The sequence below is a fragment of the Pyxicephalus adspersus genome, chromosome 1 (assembly GCF_032062135.1).
Source record: "Pyxicephalus adspersus chromosome 1, UCB_Pads_2.0, whole genome shotgun sequence".
Classification (NCBI taxonomy): Eukaryota; Metazoa; Chordata; class Amphibia; order Anura; family Pyxicephalidae; genus Pyxicephalus; species Pyxicephalus adspersus.
Genome location: NC_092858.1, coordinates 83,770,347 through 83,785,628, shown reverse-complemented (window position 1 = coordinate 83,785,628; position 15,282 = coordinate 83,770,347).

Here is a 15,282-nt window from a genome sequence, read left to right as displayed (position 1 = left end):
TCATTTGTTCGGCAAGAACACGACCTCATGGTGAATTACAAGGCCATTCTCGCTTAAATGTTTGGTAAGTGAGAACGGCCCAATCCGCTGCAAGATCGAGCTTACAAATCTCGCTCGCTCATCCCTAATGCCTAGGGTCCAAAATAGTGTTGGACAACAGACAGATACTAATACTTACAAAAACAAGTGACAGTTTGTATCAGGACGGGTAGGTGTCTCCTCATCTGCACTTCTTGATGTCATCCTGTCTATGATCAGTGTGTAAAACCAAGCAACATTGTGTTTTAGAATGGCCAGAGGTATCATCATATTCCCCTCTTGATGACTATGGATGAGCAGACATCTCATAACCTGCCCTTCTTGATGACACATCTTCTTGTCTATGGCCAGTGTGTTAAATCAAATGACTGTGTGTGTTAGGATAGTTAAAGTTTCATCTCTCACCTTGTTCTTGGCTGAACATCTACTTGTCTATATCCAGAATTGTCTGCTCAATAGAGCATACATGGTGGCATAGTAGTAGCATACCAGGCAGTGTTATGGATACATTACATTGACCATGGTCCATGAAAAAATCTTAATCTTCTTTGTAGATTGGTGACCCTCTTATTCTAAAAAATCTACAAACTTTATTAACTGTATCTTAAAACATTTTTGAAGGAAAGGGTTACTGCAGTATATTGCAGGATCATTGGCAGATGAACACACCATAGTATTGGTCATTTTCGAGCAAACCTCTGAAAGGGTAGACTGTGTTATAGTAAATAGTTTTCTGAAATGTGAGTAACAGTGGTCATAGTCTTTCCAATGAAGTATAATAGCTGTTCTGGCTATTAGTAAAACAGCTCAACTAGGGTTTGGTCTGCCACGGAGGAGACACATTTCTCTGTTAGACTTCTGGGACCGTGCAAAGGAGACTGTGGTGGCTTTAGCAGCAAAGACATCCTTAAAAAAAATATTCCTTTACCAGATTTATTGGAGAATTCTACAAAAATGAAAAAAAAAGTACTTGAAACGATATATTTAACATTTCCAATTATTTAAGGCCTATATATGGGTAAGCAGTCACTAGTCTACCAGTTACTTTAGTAGTTAATACTTTCCCAGTAAAAGTGAAACTATTCTAGGTTAATCATTATTGGGAGTCTTAAAACAGTAGAAGTAAACATTCTATTAATAATTAATTTTTATTTGAATTTAGGAGAAACTCAGTGACTATAAATAAGCTTAAAGGACATCTGTACTGAGAGTAATACTTTACTTGGTTTAGAGATTGCTAGATTCCTAGTTGTGTCTAGCTTCTGCAAGCAACTACAATTTATATTAACATTTTTTGATTGAACCAAACTGAATTACCAATATCCCAGTGAAATATGAACAGCAGCCCTAATTCTCAAAAGGCAGAATAGGAACTTTGCTTATGTGCCATACTATCAGGAATGAAGCTGTGACTGAAGCCTTATCCCCTGGCATTTTCCAGTCTCTGGTATCCCTAGAATAGAATAAGCTCACTCTAGTCTCTGCTTCTCCAAAGTCCAGAACACATGACCACAATGCAATGCAAGCAATTGGGCGAATGACAGACTGCAAAGTCTGTCTTGTTCTATGTATACCCTTTGGGGGAGAGTTGGGACCAGGGCAGCTTGGCCTGGAGATGAATAAAACACAATTAGAAAAAAGGCTATCCACACTTACCGTCCCCACAGCAGGGGTTACATATGTGTATGCTTAGGGCACACAGAGCACTGGAGAGAAAAGCAAGTAGTCCTATGCACACTGAGCTTGATTTATTAAAAATCTTTAAGACTTGAGAAGATAGACTATCATGGATGAACCTGGGTGATCTTGCAAATCTGCAATGAATTTCTTCAACTCATTTTTGATTAGGTATCAAGTGTTTTCAATCCTGGATGAGATTCATAGCGGATTGGCTGAATAACTCAAATTATCCCATGATAGTGTATCGTTCCCAGTCTTGGAGAACTTTAATAAATCAAGCCCAGTGTGAAGAGCTTGTATGTGGTATGAAGCCCTGGGTCCAGGCCTCTCTTTCTGGAGGTTTATTGCACCAAACGTTTACAGTAAAATTAATAGTGTTCTGCTGGCATAATGGTTATGATTATTTGCATGATATGCTTTACTTTTATTGTTGGCTAAAGAAGGGCCATCTTTTACCTGGTTTAGGCTGGTTTACACCTATGCTTTTAAGAGACACGAGATGTATAATCTGTGCAACGTTTTTAAATCACACTCCATCGCATTTTGATAGTGACCAGATGTGAACCATGTTTGTGCTGTGTGTGTTGCGTCAGTAAAAAAAATTCATGTCCAATTTTCCATGTGTTCTGGTGCAATGACAGTGACGCTTTAACGCAGCACGTCTTCATATACTAATCTGTGTTCAATAATGCACTGGACATATGAGAAGGGAGCCTTTAGCAGTTTTGATTTTCTGCAGACTGTGCTGAGAATATATAGATTTAAAACACTTTTACACATGCAAAAGTGCAAACTGAGCAACTGTTTAAATGCAATAAAAATAACACTTAGTAAGCTAAATTTTAAACCCAGTGGCTTCTTATGAATCATTTGGAGCTGTTTATTGTGTTTCCTGTAAATTACTCACTAGCAGTAGCTCTTGACTAGTAAATTATGAATCTGTCTCTAATACTCATAAAGGAAAATTGGTAAGACCTTACTGATGAATCAGGTCCGTGTTACATTGTTCATTTACTACCAAGCTCATTAGTTCCATTTTTGGGAGTCAAAGTCATCCTTAGAAATTAGTCTAGCAGATGATCATTGATGTGATTTACAACCAGGACAAACGCTGCTTTATCGCTCTTGCATGTGGTGGAAAGTCATGGTACAAGCTTGGCCTTTATTTGCTGTGCAAGAAACCTGCATACTCTGTAACCTTGTCTTGGTATCATTATCCATCACAATATGAACTTTAGCAGCAAACAATAGCTTCATTGATATCATTTTCAGTGAAACCCTTAAATTTAAATTTAGAAACCAATAGTTGTCATTTGAGAAGCGTGGAAAATTTTCTCCAAATGGCTGAACCGTAGCCATTTCCCCCTTAGGGGACACTGTTCCCTCTGGATTTTGGTAATTGCTAGTAAGTTACAATCAAAAGTTCACTCACAGCCGTTAAACACATGTATTCATTTTATTTCAATGTCTGTGTGTACATTCCTACCCACCACTGAAGGTCTTCTGGGTTGTGAAAGTTTTCTATAGATTCTGCACAGCCACTAAGTCTGCTAAGGTAAGCAACATAGCAGTCTTGGGTGGATGCTACTAAATTAACTCACCTACTATTTTTGATAGGAAAAAAAAGCAATGTTGATCTTCCTTTGCCCCCAAGTCACCACCATTACAAAGGCAAGTAGTGGATTCTTGCTTCTCCTGCAGAATTCCTGTAATGGGTAAAGAAAATGAGACATCACCACAGCAGTGGTTTATGAGCAAAGATTGAATCATAAGGAGCAACTTTAGAGGTTTGGAGTTAGGCTAGATACACAGGTTAGATTTTTGTCCTGGAAAGGATATTTCATTATCCTTTCCAATGACAAAAGCCTGAAATATGCATGAACGAGTGCTGTACATACAGCGCCATTCTGCTCTATGGAGCGGGGAGGGGGGAACGAGTGACCGGCACACTGCTGCGCTCTCACCCCTTCACTTGCTATACGGTCGTTCGTGGATCCATAAGGACAGATTCATGAATGATTTCGGACAAGCGCTGTACACAGTCAGCTTCTGGTCAATACCAGCCCTGAACCGATAAAAGGATGAGAATCATCTGATGTGTGTACATGTATAGTCTTTAGATGCATACATATGATGTTTCAGATTTTTTTTATTATTATGTATACATCATTTGTTTACAAATAAATGTTCATTACATCAAAGCCTGCTTGGGGTTCGGTTTGTCTGAACGAACCCTACAATAGAGCCATCTGGTAATCATTAAGTTCCTTCTGCCTAAAGCAATCAGTGCTTCCAGTCACACCATCTCCTCGATGTTCAGAAAACAAAATTATTTTAAAGGCCTTAATATACTTACCTGAATCCGCTGTCACATGATTACCTTCAGTGGACCAGTAATGGCAAGTTACATTTCATGCAGCTGACTGCTCTTGTCACCCCCAATCCCCCGATTGGGGGTTTTTCATCCTGCAAACCAGGAGAATTATGGGCCTGTCTGTCCCATGACAACAGTCTCAGGTAGGAACTTGGTTTTTAACTGTAAGGATAATAGGTACACACTTGGGTGCCCATGCAACTATCTTTCACTTTCTTTGTCCCTCACTCCCACAGCCTCTTCCTCCTGTGTAGCCTATCACTACAGCTCCATTATAGGCGTTATGTCATCATCTGTAATGAGAGGTAGATAGTCCTGAAAAGGTAGACACCAAGGGACCAACCAAAACCTGGATTGTTCAAGAGAAGAGGCACATGCTTGGGCACCAGAGGAATGAGGTAAAGGTAAGTAAAAGTCCTTTGTACAGGTATTTTTGGTGTGAAAAAAACCCATATATGAAATTTTCTAGTTCCCTAGTCATTATCCTGACCCTCTGGCATTTAATGTTTATCTGAGCCACTGATTCAAGTCAAATATGCATATCAGGAGATTTTGGCTTTAGGTGCCCCACTTTTGCATACCTCCAACCACTCTGAAGCTGGAGTGTTCCAGTATCATCCCAAGGTCATGCCAGTCCAGGCAGTGTCCCAGCTTCAAACACCCTTTCTTTCTGTTTGTGTGTATTACATACATAAAAAGATTTTACCTTCCAACATGCTGATTGGCCATTGCTTTCTATATGCTCTTCTATATTGTTTGTACTCCTGACCCCAGTGCTTTGTGTGCTTTGTTGCATAATACATGCTCCTGACCAAAGTATTTATTATCTCAGCAGTTGCTGCTTCCGCTAAGTGGTATCCACTACTAATGAAGTTTTCCTTGTTGTTTTTATAATTGAGTAGTATATGCTGTGTATATACCCTTTATCATATTTTATTCATGCCCCTTTATCAACACTATTTGACTACACCCACTTTTCCATGGCATACACTGCTAATTTGTTCTCAATACCTTTGTCCCTCTTTCATATTTTCAAATAGTGGGAGATATTCACTTGATGTGGGTCAGTTAAGAGAAGTCACCTTTTTTAGTGCACTGCTGCATGGTTAGGCTATTTACCTGGTGACCAATCCCCTTTAACAATAGAGCCTAGTTTATTCTGCTCCATTGCAGTTAAACTTCTACTTTATTTTGTTACCATCACAAAAAGACTGCAAATATTTGTGTCCAGCATATGGCAAAGGTGTGAATGGGAATATTGTGCTTTTCATGGAACCCACATAAACTCAGGAAGGTGGAAAAAAGACATGTTCAAGGAGCTACTCCCATTACATGAAAAGAAAAAAATCAAAACAGCAGACATAGGAATAAAAGTCAAACAGTGATTTGGTTTAGTCATGAGGCCGAAGGAGCTAAGAAAATAAGGAATCAGACACTCCCTGAAAGCGAGTTATAAGGAAAAGAAGTTACAAGCGGTTCACTTTTCTGCTGTATTTTCCATATTTTATGCTTGTTAATCAAATAGCTGGACCTGCAGGTTAAAAACACAGCCTGGTGGCTGGGTGTGCAGCCCAGCTATAGACAGATAAAAGCAGACATATTTTGAATACATTAAGAAAATTGACCTGTCAAGATGTTTTTAGAACGTCAACTTGATTTGTATCAACAAACCATAAAAAGAGAAAAACAATTAGAGGCATTAGAGAGCTTGGCTCTCCCACCTGCCAAAAAGGTCAGTGTTTTCAGAATCGCTAAGGCTTACTGCAAGCATATGTTCATTTTTCTGAAAAAGTTAACTCAGTAATGCTTTATTGGATCACCCTATATTTTTTTGAGGTTTTCAAACATGTATATTGATGACAAACCCATGAACAAACTCTTGGATATATATATTTATATAAATAAAAACTAACCCAAGAGGAAAATAGATTTGTTTTTCTACATTGAAAGAAAGGCTATATGGGATAGGTTGCCATACAGTTTTAGATGCCATTATTTTTTTAATGAACTGACTGTTTAGCCATGTGGATTTGAACTATTTGTGCTGTGTTTGAATTACACAGGTTTGTTCAGAACAGTTGTTTGAACCTCTTTATTTTCTTTGTAAAAACTTGCTTTGTTAAAAAGCAATTTGTTGCAATTTATTATACAATATTATAAAAAAATAGTATCACAAAACGATAAGTACCTGAAAAATGCAAAAAATTACAATTCAGTTATCACACAATTTGTAATATTACACAATAACTTTTACAGTCCTTGACGCGTTGTGTTGTAAGTGTTGATATTTGACACCATTAAAACCCATGCAAATTTTCCCTGTAGGGAAAAGAAAACCCTTTGACAAATATGATGTTTTCCAAACAATCCTATATACATATATATATATGTTAATATATTACATATAACATAATATAATTACATTTATTAATATAATTACATATATTACATAATATATTACTATAACAATCTATGAATAAAAATGACCTTTCTATTCCCTAAGCATTTAAAGAAGTGGTCCCTAAAATGTGGGTCATTTCATCCTTCCTTCATCCAATATTTGTACTATTATTTGTGCCACTGGCTTCAGCAATATATATAGTTACCCACCCCGATGCCGACAAGGGAGGCATATTTCCTCCAACTGACACCAACAATGGGGTATAATTCCTCCCACTGGCACCAATGCTGAGGTAACAGTAACCTCCTACAGACAACAAAAATGGGGTAATAATCTTACCACTAATACTATCAACGGGGAACTTACCACAGGTGCTAAGTCATTTTTTAATAATCTGTACTGATCACCAAACCTTGTAATTTTTTTTTACTGCCCAACTAACTCGGGGCATTGTTTACTATTACTAACTCCATTTTTCATTTTCATTTTTGCACCAACAGCTTGGGCCCCCTCTGGTCTGAAGGACAGTGAACTGTCCTTTCGCAAAAAGAGTTTAGGGATTTAAATCTTTATATTCTAATTTATTATTACAGAGATGTGAACTGTGACATTTGTAAAAAGTTCATCAAAACATATTGCTAGCTGGACAGGTCATGCGTACACAACTGGAATTTGGCCTAGGTCTATATAGCGTAAATTACTTCTTGGCTGTTAGCAGAATCTTCTGTACACATAATAAAAGAAGGGGCTGGATACTGTCTCTCTGTTTGTGGCATTTAAAACAATCCCTAATAGAGATCTCTAGTCCCATATAAATTAAGAAATCTAAAACATTTCCACAGACTATAAAGAGAAAGATACCATCTGAGAAGTATAAATAGTGTAAGCAAGCTGGACTCTACCCTGCCCTTCCCAAGTAAATCATCCTCGTTACTTGTTTTTATGGTTCCAGTGTACCAAAACGTAATCTACAATTATGAGTACCTCAGACATTCATCATAGGGACACAACTATAACATAGCCTGTTCTGGCTATACATTGGTGAATATGTCTAGTAGATTTGTTGTTAGATTGAATATAAACATCAACTCTAATGCATCTAAAGGAAAATGTGGCATTCCCAGTTGTTTGATAGATATCAAACATTGATTAGGAATTCATTTTCTTAGCCTGCAACTCTGGAGAGAGTTTCAGAAAGGCAGGAGGGTAAAATTTGTGTTATTATTATCATATGGTAATGACTTTGGTCCCCTGTAATTAAAACCCTGCATTTTCAGAACATTTTAGGCAGGAAAATACTTGTAGATGTTGCCATACATAGAGTATCATTGTTGTGAGATGACCTGGAGGTGTTATCTTCTTCTGATGACTGACACATGACACATGTAAACACTAACTTGAGTGGCAACTAAGGCTCCCTCCCCAAATACAGTACAGCAAGTGAGCATAGCCACCCTGGGACAGAAAGTGTGGTATTCACAGGATTATATGTGAAATATAGAAAACAAAAAAGCCTAAAAAAGAAAAATTAACAAAGCCACCTTATCTAAAGTCTAGTAAGCTGCAATGCATTTTGTTTTTTATTTTGTTTAGATAAAGCCTAACTAATTTCCAAATAAAAAATGTTTGCTGTAATCATGTGTAACATGCTACTATTACATAACACATTTTAGGAAAACCCAAACATGGGTATATTACAATGTATACATTTAGGAAACCATAACTATAGTAATACCTTTCCACTGCTTACTGCTGTTCACACTATACTGCATATTTTAGTTTATTTACTGTGCATATAGTATATATGGTTGGCTCTTCGCACTTATTTAGGCCTTTTGGTGTGGGTCATTGTTCCTTTACCGTGTGCTTTGTATATCTTTTATTGACCGCTCAGAGGTCTGTATGATGCTGTTACCACAAATAGTCTGTAGTCTAGTGTACAAATCAAACTGAGAGCAGTTTAAGCAGGTAAATGTTTCCATTTAGTGTCAATCTAACAGGAACATTTAAACCAGTAGGTTATAAATACCTTATGTTTGCTCTACTGTGTTACGCAATGGTGTCTATATAATAAAAATCATTGTTGACCATAATTACCTAGTGAAGGTATTTATACTGAATAGAAATTGCCAATGCTCTCCTGGGGGTAATTAGGTCAAAGGAAGTGACTTAACTCAAAAGGCAGAAATGCGCTTATATTGTCTGGCTCCACTAGAAAATAGGGATGATAAGTGCTGTCACCTATGCTTCCCATAGTTGGTGTAATAAAAGCCATACATACTTTTACATTTACACATTTTGATGGGCATTAAACTCAAACCATTATTATCATATGGTAATGACTTTGGTCCCCTGTAATTAAAACCCTGCATTTTCAGAACATTTTAGGCAGGAAAATACTTGTAGATGTTGCCATACATAGAGTATCATTGTTGTGAGATGACCTGGAGGTGTTATCTTCTTCTGATGACTGACACATGACACATGTAAACACTAACTTGAGTGGCAACTAAGGCTCCCTCCCCAAATACAGTACAGCAAGTGAGCATAGCCACCCTGGGACAGAAAGTGTGGTATTCACAGGATTATATGTGAAATATAGAAAACAAAAAAGCCTAAAAAAGAAAAGTTAACAAAGCCACCTTATCTAAAGTCTAGTAAGCTGCAATGCATTTTGTTTTTTATTTTGTTTAGATAAAGCCTAACTAATTTCCAAATAAAAAATGTTTGCTGTAATCATGTGTAACATGCTACTATTACATAACACATTTTAGGAAAACCCAAACATGGGTATATTACAATGTATACATTTAGGAAACCATAACTATAGTCATACCTTTCCACTGCTTACTGCTGTTCACACTATACTGCATATTTTAGTTTATTTACTGTGCATATAATATATATAGTTGGCTCTTCGCAATTATTTAGGCCTTTTGGTGTGGGTCATTGTTCCTTTACCGTGTGCTTTGTATATCTTTTATTGACCGCTCAGAGGTCTGTATGATGCTGTTACCACAAATAGTCTGTAGTCTAGTGTACAAATCAAACTGAGAGCAGTTTAAGCAGGTAAATGTTTCCATTTAGTGTCAATCTAACAGGAACATTTAAACCAGTAGGTTATAAATACCTTATGTTTGCTCTACTGTGTTACGCAATGGTGTCTATATAATAAAAATCATTGTTGACCATAATTACCTAGTGAAGGTATTTATACTGAATAGAAATTGCCAATGCTCTCCTGGGGGTAATTAGGTCAAAGGAAGTGACTTAACTCAAAAGGCAGAAATGCGCTTATATTGTCTGGCTCCACTAGAAAATAGGGATGATAAGTGCTGTCACCTATGCTTCCCATAGTTGGTGTAATAAAAGCCATACATACTTTTACATTTACACATTTTGATGGGCATTAAACTCAAACCATCATAAAACTTGGGGCAAAAGATTTCCTATTGTAAAAGCTGCAGAAAATACATTATATACAGATATTGTAATTATATTGATTTGCAGATTTTATATCTTTTTTAGTTTTGGTAGGAAAGAAGAATTAGGCTATCTTTAAAGTTTTACTTTTACACAAAGCTCCATTAGAGAGTCTTTCCTCTTTATACTACCTTTTACCAGACAGAAAGAGAGGGAAATGCTGCAACTAAGAGTCAACATTTTTCTTACTTTTGTCTGTGTTGCTGTGTGAGATTTTCCCTCATTTCTTGTCCTGGGAGACAACCATTTTACCAGACAAAAAGAAAAAGAAACTTGGCATTGGGATATCCAACTGCTAAAACTTAACAGGAGTTTTAATCCTTCCTCGCATCTAAACCTAATTAGTTTAGATTCAAATTTGTGTGTAAAAAATGTGTTAAAAAAGAGGCTTTAATGTTAAAGTAATTTATTGGATGTGTGTGATTTGTGTAACTAACTTTTATTTGTTTACAAGTTATCCCACAATGACAGAATGATGCAGCTGTGCGATTCCTCCTGTCAGTGTGGGATCCTCGGGCACTAGAGGTTAAATGAGGACAAGTCTCCCCATTCATCACCTCTACTGCTCTGTGATTGGCTGAGGAAAGGTAAACCCTGATGACAGCTCAAGCGTCATCAGAATTTTCCTTACCCCAAGCAATCACAGAGCACTAGAGGTGAATGAATGGGGAAACTTGACCCGATTTAGCTTCTAGTGCTCGGGGAACCCATGGGCCTTAATGGTGTGTGAATTTGACGTTCGATCACCCGAACAATATAACCCTATTCGTTCGAATAGCTGTCGAGTGGAATAGTGAGATATTCGACCAACACTAATGTTGACCATTTTAAAGCTGGTGGGAGAAAGCTGTTTTTTTCATAAAAACAAAACTAACCCTGTTGATGCTGTAGTCCTCATAAGCTAAAACTTTAAGACTGAGAAAATCACTGATTAGAGAGATGAAAGTGTTGGTTGACTTAACTATCTGTGACAAAGCCACACCAAGTGGGATTCACATACACATTACATCATTAAATGGTTTCTGTTGGTATAAAACATGAGAGTTATCATTGTAGATTGTTGTTTATGTTGTGTTCACCCTCTTACTATTTGTTTATTCAATACTCCAACAATGACAATTTACTATCTTTACAGGATCCCTTTAAACTGAACCTGTACTCAGGCTATGGGCATTCAAATATGTATGTATCTTTAACAAGGGAAATTTATTCTTATATATAAATAAGCCATTAGTGACTTCTGTTGCTGCAGACACTGTGGAGAAATTAATCCTCAAAATCTACAGCAGTAGCAATAAAGTTGTTCTGTCAGCTTGTCAGCTAACTCTTCTTCCCCATGCCAGCAGTCACTCAACAACCTGCCAATTCTAAATTTAAACACAATAGGTGAATACTTGAATGTCCATAGCCTGGACTTTTTTACTTTATGAAGTAACTTTAGAGCAAATACACTCCAATACTTTCAAAAATACAAGTGAAAACCTATACATAGGAGAACATTATGAAGGATGTATGGGTACTATATAGCATACTTAGCTCTCCTATAAAAAATTCAATATATTTGAAAAGACAAATAACTGAACTTACTGAATATTTCTAAATTAATCTATCCACTAGCAAATTAAATTAAAATTAAAATTTAAAGCATTCAATTTTAGATCTTCAGAAGCTAGGGCACATGGTGATTCATTATAGTGCCGTTGCATTCTTGAGTACAAAGGAATGCGTACACATGAGTTTACCCCATTCCATACAACAAAGAGGGCCAGGCTCAATGAAGAGTATTAAATAGAGGAATTAAATCACTTTTTTTAATTAAACAAAAGTAAACCCATGATAAGATAATAGAGATAATATGCCTAATACACAGGATTTAGGACCAAAGCTGCATGTAAAAAAGGTATTTTTCCCCTCCTATTGTGTGTTACTTCCCCTTCCCCCTAGATTGTAAGCTCTTCGGGTCCTCTCCTCCTGTGTCACTGTCTGTATTCGTCTGTCATTTGAAACCCCTATTTATTATACAGCGCTGCGTAATATGCTATATAAATCCTGTTTATTATTAAAAATATTAATAATAATTTTCCAAAGAAATATTGGACCCATCATTATATATTATATTAAACAATATAGTAAATATAAATAGAAAGCATTTTTTGAGCAGCAGTCTAGTCAATAAGCCTATTGCAATACTCTGAAGCTCTGTATAGTAGGAGCCATCCTAGAACAAACATTTCATACTAAAAAATTAATTAAGACACTTTCTATATTTATCATTTCTGTTTTTTTCAGTCCTTGTTGCCTATACACAGTGGCACCCAACACACCAACAGCATGGATATGTTCTTTCTCAGATTAGCACTAAAGGCTTTCAGCTACCAAAGCACTGCTGACCAATAAAATAAAAATACCTCTTAATAACCCACATGAAAGTGGTATTTCAGTTATGAAAGTTATTCCTCGGCTTTAGCAGAGGAGACTCTGCCTCCTGCCTTCTCTGAAGTTATGCTTTCCCTCACAGATGTGTGTTCTCAACCCTCCTGTTGCATTCTTATTATTCTTTTTATTACAAAAATATAAAACATGTAAAGTAAGATTGTTTTTAATGCCCACAGGAGGAATACCTGCATATAAATGTAAGCTTGATAATGAATTCTTAACTAACTGAATGCTATAAACTTAGAACAAACCTTTATATTGCAAACTAATGAGAGAATAGTATTATTTGTGAAATAAATTCAATATTATCCTGATTTCTATCCAATAAAGCTCTTAATAGACACAGACTCATTTCCTGTTTTCCTGTAATAAAATCTCCCCAAAAAATGAAAATGCACACCGAGCATTAAAATACACCTAAAGATTTAATGTAAAGGTATGCTCCCCAATTTATTGATATGGAAAATTTTTCTTTTCAGGATTTTGCTTTAAAGTAACTGTAACAAACAGGCATTTTCAATATTCCAGTGCAAAGAGCAATTTTTATCTGCAATAACTCAAACAGGTAGATTTTAATTTACTGGAATATAGTCAGGGATAGATGACTTCTGATTGTTTACTATAGGTACCTGCACAATGTTCCTTTTCCTAATAAATAAGACTGGTATAATAAATATGAAGAAATGTGGGTATGGTAAAATATTCTATTGATTGCACTGCTAGACACTATTTTTATGTAATATACCATTTAAAACATAATTGTAAAACCAACAATGTAAATAATTAATGATGGTAATACATAAAAAGGGCAAGCCATCATATACTGCTAATGTATATTACATCTAGTAATGAAAAAAGCCAGGTATAAAAAGATGCTATATATTTGAGTATTACTTAAAATATTAGGATGTTGTACTATTCAGCTGTAGTAGGTATGGATGAATGGGGCATGAATGTTTGGGAACACTAATTAGTAACACTTGTCATAAAAGTCTTCTATCATGCTGTACATTTTTAGTGCAGACCACCTTATCAGTAAAAAAGCACTTTGACAAATTACATAAAATCTGTGGAGTGCAATTTACAGCTGCTGTAGCTGCTTGATAATTGCCGTGAGAACAGGCACTTCATTGATCTTAAAATTAACAGGTTGAAAACCTGTTTGCTGTTCATTGTGATATGATTATGTCCGAACAGACACTACATCTGTGCCTTATCTTAAAGTTCCAGGACTGCAAAGCAGAAACAAAACACAGTTGATTGTCTAGCTTTCTTCTGAACTTAATAATAAACTAAGAGACCTTTATTTAAGTTTAAACAATCTGGCAAACAAGATTGGTTTGGAACAATGCATCCAACTTGTCTATGGGTCTACTATTTGTACAATGTAAAACTTTTAACACCTAATGAAACTTGCTGGCACAAAGCAGATTCGGGTGTCGAGGTTGTGACATTGTTTTCATGTAACATCTGGATGTAGAAAGTAAAGCAATACCACATTAACAAAAGTTTGCTCATGCTAGAGCCTGCTATGTTTGTAATGTGTTTCAGTGGTTAGACACAGCAGGAATAGAAATGTCTCCTTAAATAGACTGGACTCACAACTATGTACTTGCATACAAGCCTTGGGCAAAACCAAACATAAAAATTAGGAGGAACAATTCTACATGACCGCATACTCCCTCGCAGTGTTTTCAACATGCTTGAGGTAATGACTGATCTAGATATGTTCTGTCTAGACAGAGACAAATTCATACTGTTCAGTCATTTCTAGTAGGCATTTTCTGATTCACATTCTACTCCATTTTTATTGGTATTGATCAATGAAGGAATTTGACAGTGGGGGTGCTGATGAGAAACTGGGCGAAATGGCTTCCATCGAAGTTGGTTCCAAATCACCTGGGCACTGGTGAGAAACTTTTAGCAACAAAAGGCTTCTTTCTTTATTTCCCTGGAAAGCCTGACCCTCTACCTAATATGAGCTACCTATTTAAGGCAAGGTGAAGTGATGGACTCCTTCTTATTGAACTGTGTTCAACTGATACTATTCCAGCACAAATATTGCTAGGAACACAGTGCACACTAAATTTTGCACCAGACATAGCCTTTTTTGCCAAAAACAGGTAAACAGGCACCTAAACCAATTATGTAAGGCAGAAAACATCTTTAAAAACTGTTCTTGGCATGTCAACTTGGGTTTTAAGGGTCTCTGAAAATCTTTAGTGAGTCCCATCTACACAATCATGTGGATCAAATTATAGGAATATTCTTTAAATACCTATTAACCTTCTGTAGATGTAGATGTGATTTTCATTGCATTTATAGGGCCCTTGTGCAAGAAAACCCTAATGGCTCCCAACAGATATCAAAGGAAGGAGCCTAAACCCTGTGTGCTCTCAGATCCTGTAATATATTGTACAGATAGAATTTCCCCTTTAAGCTGATTTTCCTCCATAATAGAAAGACAAACTTGGCCTTTACTCTGAAAGGAAGATTGCAGTCTCCTGAAGTGTCTGAAATGACTGCCATCTGTGTCCCTAAAGTTCCCTGAATTCATCTAATGATTCAGTAAACAAAATCCAATATAGGAAAAAAGGCATGACTGCAACTCCAAACCTGCAAAAAACAAGCATTCCCCCCATGCACCTGGGTACACATTGATCAGATCTACTGCTTCCTACAACAATATTACCTTTTGGGTGTTGTACCCTGACGTTTACTTCTTGCTGAAATAATGTTACTAACTTACATTGTCATGTAAATAGTTTACCGATTAGCAAATGGAACTAGTAAAAGTATGGTGCCACACCCATTATCACCAAAAATACAAAACATGCAAGGAAATGTTGTTATGGATTTTTAAGGCACC